The sequence below is a fragment of the Crocodylus siamensis genome, chromosome 1 (genome assembly GCF_052110815.1).
Source record: "Crocodylus siamensis isolate JL-2025a chromosome 1, ASM5211081v1, whole genome shotgun sequence".
In the NCBI taxonomy this organism is placed as follows: domain Eukaryota; kingdom Metazoa; phylum Chordata; order Crocodylia; family Crocodylidae; genus Crocodylus; species Crocodylus siamensis.
The window spans coordinates 244,413,732-244,434,558 of NC_143395.1; the positions used below are offsets into that span (position 1 = coordinate 244,413,732).

General features: G+C 44.1%; 1 long non-coding RNA gene across 1 annotated transcript; it reads left to right on the forward strand.

Annotated features, from left to right (window-relative positions):
• The first annotated feature begins 29 nt into the window (after window positions 1-29).
• LOC149874329 (uncharacterized) lies at window positions 30-19,913 on the forward strand. The gene is made up of 3 exons (XR_016439921.1): window positions 30-176; window positions 5,249-5,375; window positions 18,051-19,913. It is a non-coding gene; the product is annotated as an uncharacterized LOC149874329 (long non-coding RNA).
• Window positions 19,914-20,827: the final 914 nt, after the last annotated feature.

Sequence of the window (20,827 nt, forward strand, 5' to 3'; positions counted from 1 at the left end):
ATGCGCATGCTCGGAAAGAAGAGGCGAGCTGGTGGGAGGAGGGAGGCTGGAGTCGCAATGCCTGCTGGGAGGGCCCGGCGCCCCGGAAACTGAGGCTGATAGAGAGGGGGTGCCAGACCTCGGCGCGTTGGAGGTTTGGGCTTTGTGCCAGAGCTGCCGTGCGCCGTTATCTGTCAGTAAGGAGCGCCCCCCACACTGTTACCTAAGAGTACCACCACCATTACTGTATTATGTATGATCATTATTACACTAATAATTTACTACCATTTTACAATAATACTGTAGTAATGATAAAGTTGATGCATAATGTATACGAAACATACAACATAATTTTTAATAAAATATGTATAAAATTTAGTGTATATGAAAGTGTGTGTGTGTAATGAAATGTGAATTATTGTAATGACTGCTGGGTTCATTGTCCCTGATACCTCATTGTCAAGTCAACATTTTCCAACTTTTCCCCCCAATCTGCCTTTATTTTGTTTTGTTTTATTTGATTAAATATGAGATTGTCAAACGATCCCCAGGCACCAAGAGCAGGGACCTTTGCAAAAAGACCAAATGTGCCCCAAAGTCTACGATTCAGATTGACGGTGGCAAGGGAGCAGGCTGAGGCTTTGGGTACAGGGGCTGGAAAAATCAGTTGACTCTCCCCTGCCGAAATGCAAAAGCTAGGAACTCCAAAGTGATATGATGAGCCCTTTTGATTTGAAATGATACAGGGGTGGAGGCATTATTTGTCTGACCGTTTCTGAACTTCTTGAGCTTACTAAGATTGCATGAGCAAACTTCCTTCTTAGCCACAAAGGATAGAAATTTATTGGCTCATATTTTCACATACTCACTTGAATGAGTAGAGGGGGCTGGACTCGATGATCCTCCAGGGCCCCTTCCAGCCCAAACATCTATGAAATTAGCATCCAGTCTTCAGAAAAACACCCAGCACTGACAAATTTGCCATGAAGTCCCAGAACTCCGAATGGGCATAGCAACAAGCACTACATCCATTTCTAACAAGGAAAGTGCTCATTTGTGCTATTTAGGTTTGGCACATTATAGAGATCCAAGTACACTTGGCAGATTCAGGGCATCCATTTGGGCCACAGTTTCCTAATCTTACATTTGCATTGCATCTTCCACTCAAAGGGTGTGAAAACTCCTTGTGCCTTGTTGGGGAGCAGCAGCATTAATGGCTAAACTTCCCACTGCAAGACATTTTGTGATTTTTTTTATTCTGAAGACCTCGAGACCCTCCTTCTAACAACACTATCTGAATATATATAGAAAAGCAGGGCTGGAAGGGACCTCCCCTGCATGAGGCAGAATCATGCCTATGCACCCACAGAACACCCCATACAAATCCTTGTCTAACATATTCCTAAAACTACACAGTCAACCCTGTTGCACATCTACAAGGCATATTGTCCAAAGACACCAAAAACATCCTAATCTGCTACAGATAAAGATGGAGGATGAGGGCTTTCAGGGTCCCATTGTTGTAAGGGTTGTTAAAATGTGCTTGAGAGATCCACACCTCTCCCTACAGAGGAAGGAAAACCCTCCAACAGTCCATACCAGTCTGGCCAAGGGGTAATTCTTTCCTGATCTCAAATGTGATGGACCCTGAGTGGAGGGGCAAGACCCTTCCACTTAGAACCTCCAGAATCTAAGTCCCAGCAGAAGCATTGGCACACCCCAGCCAAAACCTAAGCTAATGCCCAAAGCTTAGGCAAAAAAATCAACCCCTGTAGCAACAGGAAGGGGAAGAGTTCCTTCCCAGTTCTGTGTAACAACCAGCAAAGCCCAGAATCACACCTTCTTGCTGGACAGCTAAAACTCCTAGTTCTGTATCCCTTCCATAAATGTAATTAAGCTGCTTGTGGAGCACGGCTTCATTCTCCTCCTGCTAAGTATAGCCCTGGAATATTCACCTGCTCTAGGCTTCAGAGCTCTTCTCATTTCCCAGTGGTCTGTTGTGAGGGGGTTGCTCCTGGGTTTCTAACTGTTGCTTTTTACAAATAATTCCAGGCATAGCTACTCCTAGGTCATCCTTGACCAGTGCCTGTCCAACCTCTTATTCAACACCTCCAGTAATGGAGATGCCACAACTACCCTAAGCAGTTTGTTCTACTGCCTCACTGTTCTAATAATGAAAACACTTTCCTGTTATCCACTCTAAACCTACTTTGCTGCAAAGCTATCCTTGGGGCACAGCAGGATGCAATTCCTCTGTGCAGGAAGGCGGGAAAAGGGTCCAAGAAACCTTCATGGCTGAGTGTGGATATCCAGGCTGGCCTGAGGGCAAAGAAAAAAGCGTACTTACTGGTGGTGGAAGCAGGGGGCAGGGACAAAGGAGGAGTACACCTCCCTGACCCGAGCTTGTAGGGATTTGGTAAGGAAGGCTAAAACAGCACTGCAGCTTAGATTAGCTTCTGGGATTAAGGATAACAAAAAGTCTTTCTTGAAGTATATAGGTAGCAAGAAGAAGTCTCGGGGTAACATTGGACCCCTACAAGGTAGGGCAGGGCAGTTGGTGACATGCACGAGAGAAAGCAGAACTCTTCAACATGTTCTTTGCCTCCGTGTTCCTGTCTGCTGACAATGGGGTGCTCCTGGGTGACAGCGTAGAGAGGCCCAGGAAGGATGTGAGTCCCCTGACTGTTAGTTCAGACCTAGTTAAGGATTACCTGGAGGGCTTAGATGTATCCAGGTTGGCGGGCCCAGATGACCTTCATCCACAGGTGCTGAGGGAATTGGCTGGTGTCATTGTGGAGCCATTGGCACGACTGTTTGAGGACTCCTGGTGCTCGGGCCAAGTCCCGGAGGACTGGAAAAGGGCCAGTGTGGTCCCTATTTTCAAGAAGGGGAGGAAGGAAGAGCCTGGCAACTACAGGCCAGTCAGCCTCACTTCTATCCTGGGGAAGGTCTTTGAAAAAATTATCAAGGGCCACATTTGTGAGAGCCCTGCAGGGGAAGTGATGTTGAGGGGTAACCAAGACGGGTTTGTGCCAGGCTGATCCTGCCTGACCAACCTAGTCTCTTTCTATGACCAGGTAATAAAGAGCTTAGATGTGAAGCAGGAAGTCAATGTCATCTTCTTGGACTTCCAGAAGGCCTTAGACACAGTGTCCCACCCAATTCTGGTGGGCAAACTGGGGGACTGTGGCACTGACGAATGCACAGTCACATGGGTGGCAAACTGGCTCCAGGGGTGCACCCAGAGGGTGGTGGTGGACGGATCAATGTCGACCTGGGAGCATGTGGGCAGTGGAGTCCCCCACACCGGTCCTTGGGCCGGTGCTGTTCAACATCTTCATTAATGACCTGGATGAGGGTGTGGAGAGCACCCTGTTCAAGTTCGCTGATGACACCAAGCTGTGGGGGAAAGTGAATACACCGGCAGCCAGGGACCGCATCCAGGCAGACTTGGATAGGTTGGAGAAGTGGGCAGATCTGAACAGGATGCGGTTCAACAAGGACAAGTGCTGGGTGCTGCACCTGGGGAGAGGGAACCAGCATTATGGTTATAGGTTAGGGGCTGCCCCTCTCAGCAGCACAGAGGCAGAGATGGATCTTGGAGTCATGATTGACTCCAGGATGAATAGGAGTCCCCAATGCGACGAAGCAATAGGCAGAGCCAACCGCACCCTGTCATGCATCAACAGGGGCATCACTAACAGGTCCAGAGAGGTCTTGATCCCCATCTATGCGGCGCTGGTCAGGCTGCAGGTGGAGTACTGTGTCCAGTTCTGGGTGCCGCACTTCAAGAGGGACGTGGAGAACCTGGAGAGGGTCCAGAGGAGGCCACTCGTATGGTTGGGGGCCTCTGTGGCCAGCCCTATGAGAAGAAGCTGAGGGACCTGAATCTCTTCAGTCTCCACAAGAGGCGACTGAGGGGGGATCTTGTGGCTGCCTACAACCTTATCAGCAGGGACTCAGGGAAAGTCCATTCACCAGGGCCCCCCTTGGAGTCACCAGGAACAATGGCCACAAGCTGAGGGAGGATAGGTTTAGGTTAGATATTAGGAAGAACTACTTCACTGTAAGGGTGGCCAGAGCCTGGAATAAGCTTCCCAGAGAGGTGGTGCTCTCACCTTCCCTGGAAATCTTCAAGAGGAGACTGGACAGGCACCTGGCTGGGGTCTTATGACCCCTGCCACCCCCAGTGCTCCTTCCTGCCCATGGCAGGGGGTCGGACTCGATGATCTGTCTAGGTCCCTTCCGACTCATTGATTCTATGATTCTATGAAATTATTAGTTCAAAAACGTTACCTCTGGTGAGTGAACAGCAAATTTGCAGGGGCTTACAGTTCAGATTTTTATCTGGAGTAGAGACTGTTAATGAAAATCAGGTATTTTCTTTGTGCAAGTTGTTTGCTTAGAGAGCTCCTTAATAGCAAACAATTCCAATAGTTCCCTGCAGTGAGTGCCACAGGGAGACTCTTCTGTAATATATGCTTATTGCTGCTTCCTTTCTTTTATGCGATTTCCTTTGTCTCTAAGTTTATTTTATTTTATGTGGTGTTTATATACTACACACACACATCCATATCGTATTTTTAATGTGTCTAGAAGAAAGGGGCACTTTCATATTAGTTCATATTAATCAATATATAGTTGCCATCTACTCATTACTCATATCCAATTCCTAGAGCACAGGCCATATTTTAAGCCATTACATGTAAATTATTTATAGTTTTGTTTTTCACGGTTCTCTTGACTGAAGCGCAGCAAACTCCTAAACAACCTGTGACTGATGTACAAGTATGGGTCACAATGCCACCCTGTTCTTCTTGTACACTCCTGAATGGAGATGCTTCAGTAAGCACTTACAAAAAATCCTCAAGAATCTGATCCATTGTCTGTCAGAAGGTGCACTGTCATGTCAGAAAAGATGTAATACGTCATCAGTCTCCATTTAAAATAATTACAAAACCCAACTCTAGCACCTATCTCTTGGATGTGATTGGACATGATTTTTCAATTATTTAGCTGACCAAGGTCTTTTTCATGAATACCTCAATAAGAACTCTTCAAATGCCATGTTTTAAAACTTAGCCACTTGGAAGTTATTTTGTTGGGAGTGACTGCAATTGTTTATAATACTTTTCCGATCCTCACAAACAAGAGTTGATGAATGAATTTTCCAAATTCATTCATCTCTTAACTGAGAATAAGCAGTGAAATGAGGCAATATAATTACAAATGGTTTGCATTTATAATCATAGTGTTTTCTTTTACACAGATGCCATAATTAATTGCAACTACTGAAACTTCGCATTCTAAGAAATCTAGAGTCTCTTGTGTGTTTTGCATACCATTGTGGCACAGTACTGCAAGAGACAGGGGAAAGAAAACTACACATACATGAGGTATTTCTAAATGACAGTGCTTGCTACCTTTTTATCTTTTGGGTTAAAAATATGTAAACTATAGGGGTGAATCACTAATTTATATACCAACGATCACTCTCCCACCACAGATTTCATTCCCCTTTCTTCAGGAACTTCAATTTTATTTCTTAAAAAAAGCTAGTTAATATAAATTCAACATACCAGTCAGGCACTTCCCACAAAGCTTACAGTCCTGCAGGTCCCTACTACATATACTTCCAGTAGTATTATACATCACAGACCATGTCCAAGAAGTCAAGCCAAGCAGGATACACTCGACAAACCTTCTGCTAGAGCATCACATATGAACTGGGTTATTTCAGAAATGTCTGCAGGCATCTTTCTGCTCCCTACAGCTCTTTGAAGCTTTTTCAATATCAGAGTCTTAATGCAGAAAAGGCATGTAAGTGCAAAATTTAGATCTTCAGAATCCTGGCTCAGCTGCCATCTCATCACAGGGGCTCCTGATGACTCTAGGCACCTAATTTTTTCACCAGTGAAGTCCCACAGATACTAAAACATCTGCATTTTTAATACATGCCTTTGGCTATGCATAGAACTGCATAAATCCTGACAATGCAGAACAAGTAGAAGTTCAAGCTTTATCAGGATCTATAGACTAGGAATTCTTCCATTATCTGGCCTGTCGGTCCCAATTTAGATGAGATTCTTGGAACACATTACTAGATCAGGCTTGGGACCGAACAACAACACTGGTGCTCACCTCATATTACCCAATATCTCAATGGTTAGAGCAGACTCTGGACAAGCTGGGTTCATTTCTCTCCTCTGCTAAAGCAGGGTTTTCACCTGTCTCTCTCAGTTCCCAGGAATGTGCCCTAAACAAACAAGCTATTGGGTATTTTGGGGTTGCAGGTGTTCTTAGTCCCTCCTACTTTATATGTAATAATTAAACATTAATTTCCCAGAGAATGACTATGAGCCTCCAGCCTTGTAATGGGGGGATTGACTTGGCAGAGGAGAGGGGGGGATTGACTTGGCAGAGGAGACACCTGAGTTATAGCACAACTCCAAGCACCAGCTAACAAAAATACTTAAACATTCACTGGAGCAGAGTCTGAAAACCATGTCTTCCACTAGCCTCACGGTTCCAAATGACTCGTGGCTCTCAGTCATACTTCTAGTCAGCAAATCTAATTCTGGTGAGACTCCAACTTTTTCCAATAGAATTTCCATGGGATCCACAACTTCTAGCTTCTAGTATGAAGGAGAGTCATAACCCCCTTTTGTCTTATATGTCCCAAGCAAAGTGTAACAGTTTCCGTAGGAGGGACTGGGGCCACCACATTCCAGAATATTATGTGGTCTACTCATTGTGCAGTGTAGACACACCCTTAGTGAGCAAGACCCAGCTCTTCAAAAGGTGCAGAAGGCATTTCTGTCCCACTAACTTTAACGGAAATTAGGCATCTAACTACTTCTGAAGATCTGAGCCTAGTGCTTATTTATGCTCTTCAGTGTTTCAGTTTACTCAAATGGGAAGGTGTCTAAACGATTTGCAGGAAGTCTCCAGGGATTAACTGCCTTCAAGAATAGTATCATTTCCCACCCCACTAGCACTTGATAGGTGGAGATAACATATTTTGTATGTTGAGAGAGGCAGCCTTTCTTGCTAAATAGGTTTGGCTTGTTTTAAACTACCTCAGCGTGCCTCAGCGACAAGGAATACTGTTTCATAGTAAGACAGGCCATTTTGAGAAACAGAATTTCAGCACCATGGACAAATGTGTTAACCTTCAGTTTAGGATAGGGGTAGGCAACCCCTGGCATGGGTGCCAGAATGTGGCATACAAAGGCATTTTGCTTGGCATACATGTCTCAGGGTGGATGGTGGGGAAGGAGCCAGAGCTGCACTGCCACAAGAAGGATTGGGCCTCTCATTGCTTCCCTGCCATCCATCTCTGGTACTCCAACATCTTACAAATCGAGGTTGTGGGTGTTTTCCAAAAACATTGCTGACTCTTTGTTTAGGCTTCTTTTGTCAATGTGGCCCGGTAGTTGTCAACTGTGCTCTGTCCAAGTACTGCAACAGGAAGAGGTTTGGGACATGTAAAAATCTCTTCTGCTAACATACAGAGGTAAAGATCCTCTATCACGCTTGAAAATAGGCTGCAGCTACAGGTGTACCTAGATAGGCTGGAAAGTTGGATGGATCAGAACCAGATGAAGTTCAAAATTGAGAAGTGCAAAGTGCTTCATCTGGGAACGAACAATCCCCAACATACAGGCTCAGTGGCGCCAAACTGACTAGCACTAAGACTGAAAAGGACCTAGGGGTAATAACTGACCACAGTATGGAGGTGAGCCATCAGTGTGACACTGTAGCCAGCAGGGCAAACAATACTCTGGTATGGATAAACCAATGCATCTCAAGCAAAACCAAGGAAGTGATTCTTCCGCTTTATTCAGCACTGATAAGACCGCAGCTAGAGTACTGTGTCCAGTTTTGGGCATTGCACTTCAACAAGGATATGGAAAAGCTTGAAAGAGTCCAGAGAAGAGCCACCCATATGATCAGAGATTTGGATGGCAAGCCATACAAGAAAAGGCTGAGGGACTTGGTTCTCTACAGCCTAAAAAAGAGAAGGCTGAGAGGGGACTTGGTAGCAGCTTACTGCTATATCAGGGGAATACATCAAGGGCTCAGTGAACAACTGTTCACCAGGGCATCCTTGGGGAAAAGCAGGAGTAATGGCCGCGAACTCCTGGAAGACCATTTCAGGCTTAACAGTAGGAAAAACTTCTTCACAGTCAGGGTGTCCAGACTGTGGAATAAACTCTCTCCAGAGGTGGTGAAGTCACCTACCCTGGAAATCTTCAAGAGGAGACTGGACGATCCCCTCACTGGGGTTACCTGAACCCATTTGTCTTTCCTGCCTAGTGCAGGGGGCTGGACCTGATGATCTTGCAAGGTCCCTCCCAGCCCCTAACAATCTATGAACCTATGAATCCTCTCCCTGCATTAAGGGAACAGCACTGCCTTGGGAGAACATCACTGCCGACTATGTAGCTGATGCAGTGAGACCTCTCTATCTTGTCAATCTGCTTTCACCAGTTGCCTCTACAGTGTCCAAAGAGCATATAGTTTAGCAGTTGGTTAAATCATACTTTGGTCCCATCTATGCTGCGTGACTGAACTGTGTTTTCCCCTTGCCAGAACACTAGAGTGTTGTAACCAATTTTTTTATTGAAAAGTGTGGGTAATAAATATCTCAGAAAATGAGGCCATTTATTTAGGTACCTCTTCTGGACTCTCACTCTGAGTTTTACCTTGGATAAAAATAGGTTTTTTACCTCACAGTAACATTATATTATAGGAATTATAGAAATGAAGTGACTTTCTCTGACAGTGCCTTGATCAAATTAAGATATTAGTATTACATTTTTATATGTTTAGAGGGGAATATTTTTCCCCTGAATTTTTAAACTATAGCTGGGTTTTTTTGTTCAAGTTATTTAAAAAAATGTATAACCTTCAATTTAAGTGCAAAAGCTTTGATTTAAATTTCAGATTATAGTTTACTGATTTCATTCCCTTTTGAATGGTTATCACTAGTCAGGCATACCCTGAATACTTAGTTAGGAAACAACTAGCTAGTTAGAGGCCCTGGAAATATTTTTAAAAATGGATTCCATATATGAGAGGACATACATTGTGATATTCAGAACTATTCCAATCATCCTCCAGCAGATGTCTCTATAATTCAGTGTTGTTAGAATTTCCTGAAAGAGAACATTTCTAAATTGCAGTTACCTGCAGATTCATGTGGAGTGTATTAACCTTTTGCAATCTTTATCCAAATTTGTACAAAGGCATAAATCATGAAAAGGGGAATCTCATTATTTTTCAGTCCATTACATTTAATTCTCTTAACTTATAGCCACTTACTGAACCCCCATGAAATCATTTTGAAGTTAACAATGAAATCCATTATTTCCCTTTCACAAATAACTGTGGTGATAACAATATTATAAAATCCAATATCAATATACAAGCAAGCATTTCACATGGACAGAAAGAAACACACAGGTAGAGCATCATTCTCTAATTTTGTCTCTGTTCATATCTGTGTACTGTTTTACATATGCAATACTTCACATTATTGTGATGTTGGTAAGGCAAAGAACCTTTGATGGCATAGACAAGTCTGGCATAACTCCTGTTGTCTTGGCCAGTGGGAGCCTCCATTTATACAGCTGGTGCCTATGAACTATTGGGCTAGGGACAGAAATTACGCACAAACTGGTATAAGTGATCAGAAACCAGTTCAAATCTGTAACAAGAGAAGTTCAGTGCACATAAAACTGCTTTCAAAATGGACAAAACCAGTTTCAGATAAACCTGGGTGGATGTAGTATCAGACTTCACTGAATTTCCAGATCCCCTCCATATTCAAGTTAACTCACAGTCCCCCAGCATCCCAGGATGCTTTGCACCTCCCCCTCACAGGGTGGGTGGGCTAGCCTTGGCCTAAGCTGTCTGCTCCAGCTGAGCAGGGAAGCATGCTCTAGTACCCTTTAGCTTCTGGCATGGGCCACTGCAGGCATGCAGTTGCATTTCTGGAATCAAAAGTGAATGTCTGTTTACATGCTTATCTGTTCAACCTATGAAGCTTAGACTAACCTGCAAAGATTGAACTGATTCAGTGTCAGGCTTGTTGATGGTCTGTACTCATGGCCTGTAGTGTTGGGGTGCTATTTGGAATCAAGCTGTATAACATACAATAAAGCCATCTACGAAATGGAGGATCTTGACTAATTCAATCTGTTCTGAATCAGTCTTGGCTTTGACTCCCACATGGTCTGGAGCAAATAATTTAACTTCGTCCTGGCTCATTTCTCCATTGGTAGGAGCAAAAATAACAATACTTCCTTTCCTTAGTGGGTATTGTCAGGATTAATTAGTTATTGTTTGTACAGCACTATGAAGAATGTCCTGAATAAGTGTTGCTTGTTTCTCAGAATAGCGTTCTCTGGACATCAGCTGGAAAACACAGCCCAGACCACAAGTAAATAAATAAAAAAAACCCCAGAAACCTGACTGGAGGTCTCATGATATACAATATCAGAAGCCAAACAACAGATTACACTTAAATCCCCACAAGGGAATTTTTTCATCCACACTGTTGTAGGTAAAATCCGAGATGTCAGACCCAATGCATTTCAGTGATGAAAATAAAACGTGTCCTTATTTTCCTTTTATTTATTTTACTTCTTCCTTTTAAAATACCTTTCTGGATACCCACCTGTAGCAGGGACCTGAATCCCTGCTACTTAAGAGGTAGTTAGCCAGCACCAAAGGGCTGCAATTTGGTAGGCAGCTGGGCAAAAACCAGCTGCAGCACAACATGCAGCCAGAGAAATCCACAAGGGGTTAAAGAGCAGCAGGGGAGGAGGCAGTGACTGTAGCTCAGAGTTTAAGCTGCAACCTCTGAGAGCCGGCTGAGGAACCACTGAGAGGGGCACCCAGCCTAAAGTCATATAAGGTAAGGGGCGCAGAGGCTGTAGCAGAGAGAAGGCAGATTTGTTTTGGGCCAGGAACACCAGGGGGACTGTACTGAACCATGAGCAGCCTTGCCCACAGTTTTTACCATGCAGCGCTACTGTGAAGTAGTATCAGGCTACTGTGCAGTCAGCATCTTGTGTAGACATGCCCTGTGAACACCTTCCCTGGGCCTGAAGAGGGAAGCAAAGACGAGGCCTGGGACTAAGAAAGCTGGGCCCAAAAAAGTGGGCAAGGACTAGAAGTCTGCAGTAGAATAAAGGGGGCTAAAGCCAAGAGGGCTGAGGCCTCTACAGGAAGACTAAACTGTGGACAGAGTAGCATCAACGAGGCATAGGCATGACTATAGGGGAGGACAGAGGCCACAAATTTAGCCCTTGAGGCAGTGGTGGCCAGTGGGGTCGGAGCCCCAAAACCGAGAGGCTGTGGGCAATAGGGTCAGAGCCGAAATTAGGCAGGCTAAGGTGAGCCTGCGAGAAGAACTGAGCATAGAGAGAGCACCCAAAGCAACAGCCTTCCCTCATCTTTAACATCAAGGGGCACCTATACATGCTATGGACCTATGCTCCAATGTGTGCTAGTTTGCATGTGTCAGAGCAGACTCAGTCGAGGCTGCTTTGAGTCTGCTGATGTATGCTAATTGACATGCTCCAGCAGCCTCCCCGTCATGTGTATTCAGTGTCCCCACATTTCAAAATGGTGGTTGGGGGCGGTTTAACTAAAGCTCATCGAACGAGCTTTAGTTAAACTATGCCACCACCATTTTGAAGCTCAGGACACTGAATACATGTGATGCTGCAGGCACTTTAATTTGAGATCCTCTGAGAGCCACTAATTAAAGCACCACCAGCCCCTCACCCCCTGTCCAGAGCATGTGTATTAATGCCCAAGGTGTGGCAGGCAAAGCAGCAGGGTCAGACACTGAGGGGCTAGAGTGAGAGCAGGGCAGGACTAAGGCAGCCACCATGGAGGCATCATGGCCGCCCCTAGGGTGCATCCTGTTTTGCCATCTGGTAATGGGGAACTTTCCTACACAAAAGAGGACACAGACTCCTCAAGAACCAGGGAGGGAATACACTATGCAGCATTTTTGGAAGTTTAACTAATTCACCTTCTGATTTTTGCCAAATGAATGCCAACCAATTGGGGGTCAGGTATAGCATTTCTTTAGAGTATTTCCTCTCCAACCTTCCCAGTGAATATCCAGAACACAATCCATGGCCTCTGCACTCAACAGGAGGGATTTAGGCATCGATGAGGTAAGGATCTTGATCTGTCCATTGGTACAGGAAAGTTACTTTAATTATTTTTTAGTAGTTTTACAGCAGCCTCAGCAGGAAAAATCATGCCAGGCCAGACATATACAGATAGTAAGAAACAGTCCCTGCCCCCAGTTACTTGTAAATAGGCCAGAGACACAAAAAAATGGAAAAAAAATATCTCTTTACTTCTGCAGATGGAAAACTGAGGGACAGAGATCTTAAGTGGCTCACCCAAGATCAGACAGTAAGACCTGCAGCAAAAGTAAGAATTGAAGCCAAACCTACTGGATCCCTCTTCAGTGCCTTGACCACACAATTGACCTTTCCTCCATTCTTTCAAAGAACAGAATCAATGTTAAGGTTAATCAACAAGGTTATACCAGAAGAGAAGTGCCTTCATATGTACCTTACAGACAATGTAGATAATGGCATAATGATGTTTACTGATCTGTCTTTAACCTACACATCTCTCAAGCAAAGGTCAGAAGCATCATTATCATTTAGATATTCAGCAAACTTCAGAGGCAGGATATAGTTAATCAATGCCAGATTTAAAAAGTGAATAAAAATGAAAATGCCCTGATGGTATTATGTAAACTCATTGCTTTTTTTATATCTCTCTGTGTGCAATACCAGCATCTGACAGCACGTCCTACAATGTCTCTTATGTTTACCAAACAGAGTAAAATGGCGAAGGAAAATTTTGATAGCATGGAAAATGAAAACTTAAACTCATAAGCATAAGTCAAGGTCCTTAGTGTTGCTTCTTACCTTCCCAGAAACCTCTAGTCAATTGGCATCCACTTTGCATTAGCTATTGCCTAGGCTGAGGCTTGCAACATACCTGGAGGGTTCTTAAAACTATTTCTGACAATAATGATGGAATCGTTTTGACATTAGTCAGATTATTCTTACAAGACAAGCAAAAATGTTAGCCATGGCATGTCTCTTTTTCTCAGCATCACTCCCATATCCACTGTCATATGAGTAGCAAGTGTCTGTTTAGCCTGGAGAAAAGTTTGTTGAAAACAGATACTGTGAAGTTAGAGCCATTCTTGAAAGACTCACTACATCTCCTGAAAATGATCCGTCCTCAGAAGCAGGAACACTCTTACTGCACAATCACAATAAAATAAAAGTCACATGCCAGCCTTCTACCTTTGTCTTGACTGATCATGCTGCATATTGGCCTGCTGGACTGCACCATTACCTTCTTGCAGCCAATAATTCATTCCTGTCCTTTGGCTCAGGCCTCCTGCTCAGATATGTGAGTGCATGCTCTTGCCTTTTTAGAGAAACAGTGTCTGCATATGCATACGCAAGCAGAGTTGTGGGTTTTGCAAGATATACAAAATCTGTATGACAGTGAATTTGTGGGTGCTGAGTCCTTAGGCTTTGAAATGTATTTACATAAGGAAAAACACAGTTAAAAAGATAACAATATGCTTGTTTTCTTCTGGTTTGAAGAATTCTTTTGCAAATAAGCTGTTTAGGACTGAGACTATCTTTTTGTTCTGTGTTTGTAAATGCCCCTAACACAATAAAGTCCTGGTCCCAACCAGGGCTCCTAGGTGCTGCCACAGTATAAGTTATAAGAATAAATATTCCTTGTGGAGGGGAAAGTTGTTAACAAGTTATGATAAATTTAAGTAAACTCTCACTAAACCTTCAGGGCAGGAACTGCCCTTCACCAGGACAATTCCCGAGCAGACCAAGGGCTGCATGGGGAACTCTGCACATGCAGCTTAGAGGTCACTGGGGACTGTTTCATATCAGGCAGTTCCCAGCCAGTTCTAGGTTGCACGTGCCGACTTCCCTGCGCAGCCTGGAGCTGACAAGGAACTGTCCCGGTTAGAGCCAGGTCCCAGCCCTGTGTCCCGATCAGGCAATTGAAGTGCAGAGCTTGGGAAGAGCTGCAGGGGAGAGGCCGTTCCCAGCCCCCTGCCCTGATATACCAGTGGAGCAGCTAGCAGCAAGCCCTCAGCTGGGGAGGGAATCCCTGCCCAGACAGGGGCTCATTGCTAGCTGCCCCACTAGCAGATTGGGGCAGGGGCTGGGACCTGCCCCCTCCCTGCAGCTCTTTCTAAGCCCCCTGCCCCTGATTGGGGGGCCAGGGCTGGGAGCTCCCTGCTGCTGGGCCAGGGGGAAATTGTCCCTGTCCAGGCTCCTGTGGTGGAGCCTACCCTTGCAGGAGGCAGCTCTCAGGAGCAGGGAGCAATCTCCCAGGCCCCGTCTGGCCCCATGCTCCTTGCCAGCCCCTGGGTTAGCACCCAAGGGGAGCCTAGAGCTCCTGGCTGCTGCAGGGGACCGATGCAGGGCCAGCAGGGGTGGGAGCAGACTAGTGCCATAAGCAGCAAATCTGCTCTGGCTTCCCTGCACATGAAGATGCCTGCCTGGGTTGGGTTTACTCTGGAGTAAACCCACACTGGAGCATTTGCACATGTAGACCCGCCCTAGGAGAAGCAGTAGCATTGGTGGGAAGGAGCTGAGTGTTCTGGTGGATCATAGACTCAACATCAGGTGGTAATAAGCAGTTGCCAAAAAAAAAAAAAGTTTTGGACTATACCAGCAGCAATCTTAGATATAAGACATTTAAGGCAGTAGTGCCACTGTATCTGGCACTGATTAGTCATCATCCAGAGTATTATGTGCGTTTCTGGATTCCACAATTTAAGAAGGACACAGAGAAGTTGGAGAAGGTCCAGAGGTGAGTGACAAAGATGATAAAGGACACAGAATGCAAGCTGCATGAAGGAAGGTTGAGACAAATAGGTATATTTAGTTTGGCACAGACGGAGATTAAAGAGGGACATGATAGCAGATTGCTAATATTTTAAAGGCTGCCACAGAGAAGGAGAACAACTTTTCTCCCTTGCCCCAAAGGACAGGACACGAAGCAATAGATTTAACTTTCAGCAGAACAGATTTAGATTGAATCACAGAAGAAAAAAAAATCCTTACTGTCACAACAGTAGGACGGTAGAAAAGGCTGCACAGGGAATATGTAGAATCTCCTTCACTGGAGGTCTGCAAGAGGAGGCAGGGTAGGCACTTGTCTGTAATGGTATAGGAGTAGCACAGCTAGAACAGGGGACACCTTATACTTCTGATATGTTTATGATGGTAAATAAAGCATTTCTCCTACACACTTTTTAAAACAAATGGTATTATCTACAGTGTATCCTCTTCTGAACAGGGTTTGGACTTTGTCCTTGAGATCCCTTCCAACCTTATGATTCTATGATCTTCATAAAATAACATTGAACACATTATTCAAGATATAACTCTGAAAGCTAAGCTGTTTAAAATGTTCTCCCCTTTCATAGGCAAAGAGAGAATGAGGAAAGTCTGATTCTATGCAGTTAATTTTTTTGTTTTGACATTGTCAGTCCCTAAAAGTCACAGCAGGGCAATCCAGGCTTTTTCCTTTTCTTCTCTTGCTTTTTTCATTCCTAGAGAACTAGTGGGATAAAGCTATTGTTAGCTTGAATTATTTGTCCCCCAGACTAACAGAACTGGAACTGTTTTAAACTCCCAGAATACGTGGTACTATAAGTTGCTGGAAGAAAAGCTCCTTCTATGAAAAAAAAAACAGACAGAAAAAACCTACAATACTTCTTTTATGATACAGCCTCTTGTGATGTCCCTATTTCATCCTAATTTTTCAGCCCTTCAGAGTATGCATCAGGAAAATACAGGGGACACCTTATACTTCTGATATGTTTATGATGGTAAATAAAGCATTTCTCCTACACACTTTTTAAAACAAATGGTATTATCTACAGTGTATCCTCTTCTGAACAGTCATAGGGAAATTTCTTATGCACCATAAAAGGGCAGCAAAGGGCACAAATAAAATATTTTCTCTATACAACACATTTCAAAAACACTCTTTCAAGAAAGTATCTCTTGCTGCAATCTGATCCATCTCTGCTCCTCTTGTGGCTGCCACTCTCAGCTCTTGGACTCCTATCCCTATTTAGCCTGTCTGTCCACCCTTTTTCACAGGCTGATCTCTTGTGGATGCCACTACTACTCTATGTTCACTGAGCATCCCTCCATAGATTTAAGGCTGAATTATATCCATGTCCCTCCTGAAATGGTCTGATAATTCTTTTCTTCTGATCCATTTTGGAGGCAGTGATGTAATGGTTAAGGACCCAGCATGTCCATTGCAAATTGAACTATTCTACGAATATTTACAAATACCAAATATGAAGAACAAAAATCATCACTGAGTTCCAAACTGTTCATGAACAAGGAAAAGGGCTGCATTTGTTGGATAAATTATTCACCATGACTGATCCAGCCAGAGCTGCTCAGCATTCTGCTTTTCCATATGTGCCTTCTGTCTTATTTTTTGTAATATAGAATAAATGTTCTCAATCTGCTATTACAAGTAAATTATTTTGTCTGAATATAGCATTCTACCTTTCCATTTGGGCAGGCACTGTTCTGTCTGAACAGCAAAACAGAAGATCATAGTAGTTAGATATGGAAAACCCTGTTACACTGGAGTCCATCACCCTGTAAGAGCAGGATATAATACCTTGACAGAGGCCATATCAGATATTAAATTGATATAGTACATAAGTACTTTACATTAACTGCAATTATAAAGAAAGTGGATGGCCCTGGAGTGAATTTTTCATTGGAGGATTAGATAGGTAGTCCTGGAAACAAGAGGAAATATCCAGCAAATTATTATAGGAAAAAAAAAACCAAACTATTAGATAAAGTTTATGTAATTAAGTCTTCTTGAGTACAGGCCCTAGATGTTTTAAGTTGAAAGCTAACTATCCACAAGCTGTTAGCTATCCACTTCGGCCACGATCCTGTCAGATCTCACAAGATAAACAGAAGTGGGGTTAATTCAGGATTGGAACCTGATTAAAAATCCACTGAAGCCAATGAAAGTTTTTGCTTGTTCTTTATGTGCACTGGGGCTCTTGCCAGGTGCCACTTTTCTGTGGAAAGTAGTCTGTTTTTTACTTAAAATTTAAAGCCAAGGTCTATGCCATTTATTTTTATAACAAATGCCATGGCACTTTTATAAAAGTAAAAATATAAACCTTTTCATGGCAAGCTGGCCAAATTTAACATTGGATTGATACATTCTGCCTAATCCAAATTCTTCCTACAGTCTCAGCTGAGTAAGTCATATCCTAAACTATTGTGAAATGCTTTCCTCTGTGTGTTGCTTGTCATTGACTTCAAAGATCTTTAAGTCAGGCCTTTAAATATCAGTTGCCTTTTTCCCTATTGGTGGATGAAACCATTCCTGTTTATGAAATGTTGTATTGTGAATTGAAACCATTCTGGGAAAATGGTGCTATGGAAATGTACAATTTTATTAATACGTTACACAGACACTTGCTTCAGAATACAGTAACTTTACAGAGGAAAAGTATTTCTGCATTTTGCTGCAGTAATGCATTACTCATAGCAGTATTAGGAAAGTGAGATACTTAGGATTTTGCATATTTCCAACAAACTAATGTATTAAAACACACATAAAAACAGGAAAAAATGCATTTCATTGGACACATCCATTTCATTTCTAAATGCTCCATTCACGACCTTTCCCTGTGTTTTGGGCATATTTCCAGAACTGAAGTCTACATTAAAAGCAGACCCACTGATGATCAGTGTATAAATTGGTAGGCTCATAAAGATTAGACATATCTTTTTAAAATGTTCCCCATTTTTTGTACCAATTGAACACTAGACAACAGGGTTGGAATATCTAGTTACTAGGGCAACCTATGTACATCAGCCACATGGTGTCTGTCAAAATGTGGTCATCTGAAAACTTGGAAACTTCTAACCTTTTAGAATATGCTAAATGTTGCTTTTTCCCTATATTAGATGTTTATGATGATAAGAATATCAACAGCAATCACAGAAAAGGCTAAGTGGAGAAGCAAGTGTTTTGGAAAAGGTAGGACAAAACCAACACCTGATGGATGGAGCCAGCTTATTCTATCTCTTTCTACTGAAGGGAACTTGTATCTTACTCTGAAGAGGTAATCCTTAGTCCTGAGATGGGATATTGGACTAGATGGACCAGCAAACTGGTTGAGAGTGGCAGTTTGGAAATTAATTTATGAATTTTTAAAAAAGAAGAAGCTATCAAATCCATGTCTCTAAACAACTTTGGAATATGGCAGGCTGGCCAGTGGGCTCACTAGCAGCCCTGGACTGTTAACTTGAGCACGAAGGCCTTGGGCTTCATTGGCAGAGACAGTTTCCCCACCAATCAGGGGAAGGCAGAAGCAAGCTTGCCCTGCCCTGATCCAGGGACAGGGTGAAGAAGGGGACCTGAGGGGGAACTAACCCCTCAGGCTTTCCTATTGGTCCATTTTCAATCTGGAAGCAGAGCCTCCAGCAGGAATAAAAGCCTGTGTGCTCAGCAAATGGGGAGCTGTCAGTGAAGGATGATGAAGATGGGGCTTGTGAAGAGCTAGTAGAGCTGACCAGCAGGGTGGGGCAGTTGCCTCACAAGTGCCCAGAAGACACTGCTGCCTAGAAGGCAGCAGCAAGTGGTGGCATCCTCAGCCCCTCCACAGGGGCAGATGTGGTGATTTTGTACAGATCAGTGCATGGAAGGTCTGGAAATGGACGGGACCCCAGCAGCTGCATGAGGCAGTGCGGGTCTCCAACCCTGCACAGGGTAGGAACAACTGTGCACAGATTGGTACCCAGAGGGTCCAGGAGCGGATAGGACGCTGATGGCAGCATGAGGGACCGCAGGTCTCCAACCCTGCAGGAGGCAGGAGCTAGCCCATTGGTGCATGGATTGGTACACAGGGCCATGGAACTGATGGCCTGGCACAACTGCACAAGGCAGAAGTTGGGCCATCAGTGCATGGGTCGGTGCACAGGGCTGTAGAGTGGATGGTTTGTTGCAGCTGCATGAGGCAGCATGGGTCCTGGTGCACAGCAGGCTGAGAGAGGGCTGACAGGCCCTGGTGGCAGCACAAGGCAGCTTGGGCCTTCCTGCTGCGAGCAGCGACTGGACGGGTCAACCAACTTATGAAAGAGGACTCTGGGAGTCATGAGTTACCCAGGGAAAGGGGATTCCCACAGTGGAAGAGGGGCTATTCTCACTGCGGGTAATTAAGAGGAAGCCCTAGGGGGACGATTCACCCCCAGGCACAGAGCGGGTCTAGGACCCCTGTTTGTTAAAGGTGGTGTAATGGTTATGAGTCCCTCCTAGTTGAGCAACCTGGGAGGGGGTAATGGTGTTTTATTAGGTAACGGGATCTTTTCCCAGGTTGCCATTTCTTCTTTAGGCACAGCTGCTGTGCCATTGTTGTGGTCTGGTTCCTTATGTTGTTGGGATTCCTGTTGTAACCCTGCATCCTTATGTTGTATTGTAAAGGACTGTAAGCTGTTTTTTATATCTGAACCCATACAATGGGTTATCTGTATATATGTGTATTTCATTTGGTGTAACCTTATAGTGTATGTTTAATTATTGTCCCATCAGTGCCAGATATTCCTGTCATTGATTTGCAGACTAACCATGCTTTATCATCAAGTGCTCCTTTGCCTGCTGCTGGGAGGGCCCTGTCGAGGGGGCAAGGCTGCAGACTAATCAGAAGCCCATAGAGGGCTAGGCCTGTGCTTGAGTTCAAAGGGTTATTGCCTGTGTAAACCCCTATCTGTAAATAACACAGACACCTGTAAGTATGTTCATGGTTGTAAGTTTTATATCATATTGTATCATTAAACCTGTAATTAGTTAAATATCACTGGGTGTCTTTGGTCTCTGAACAGCTCTGTAGGAAAAGGTGAGCTGGCCTGCAGTTAGGCTACCACACTTTCCACAGCATACACATACCCACTGAGTCCCTTCAGTTGGAGAGGGGGTGCCTTCTGCATGCTGCCTGGGTTACAGGAATAATTTCTGGGTTACAGGAATAATTTTAGGCAATATAAGAAAAAAAAGTTTTCTGTAACTCAGTGCTGTTCCACAAGGGACAGACTGCACAATTAAGGTACTGATAGTGTCCTGTTCTTCCTCCTCCTTCTGCCTTGGGCACACCCCGTTCCTGGGCAATGCTGCTCATTTCAAGGCTCCACCATACACAAGGAAGAAGGGATTACAAGCACAAATTCTGTCTGGGGTAGAAGTTCCTCTAGCAAAGAATTTACGCCAAGGGTTATACTACAAAGCAACCAAATAAGATGGGGTTGAATGCAACATCCATTGAAACAACAGGAGAAATTTTGGGCAGGACATTAAAGGTGTCCCCGGGGAGTTGTATCAAGCTGTAACTACCCTCAATGGAATTTGGGCCGGGTGACTGGGCTGACATGCCTCCATTTGGAGCTTTTCTGCTAGGTGCACTGAGAAACAAAAAGGCCAAGTTTGCTCGTCCAGGGGTTCTTCCTGGAAAAACAGGTTATATACCATCAGCTTTGAGTCCCCATGTAGGTACCAGCAGTCAAGCATTGTCATGAAGAGCAACATCCTGTCAACAAAGGAAATGTGTATGCCCTGTCACCGAGATATTCCTTTTGTGACTTGTGTAGTATTCTTTGATTTATGTTTGAGCCTTATGTTCTTGTGACTGGTAGCTCTTGCACATTTATATATTGGGCCATGGTGCCACAACTGAATTGGAAATAATTGATTT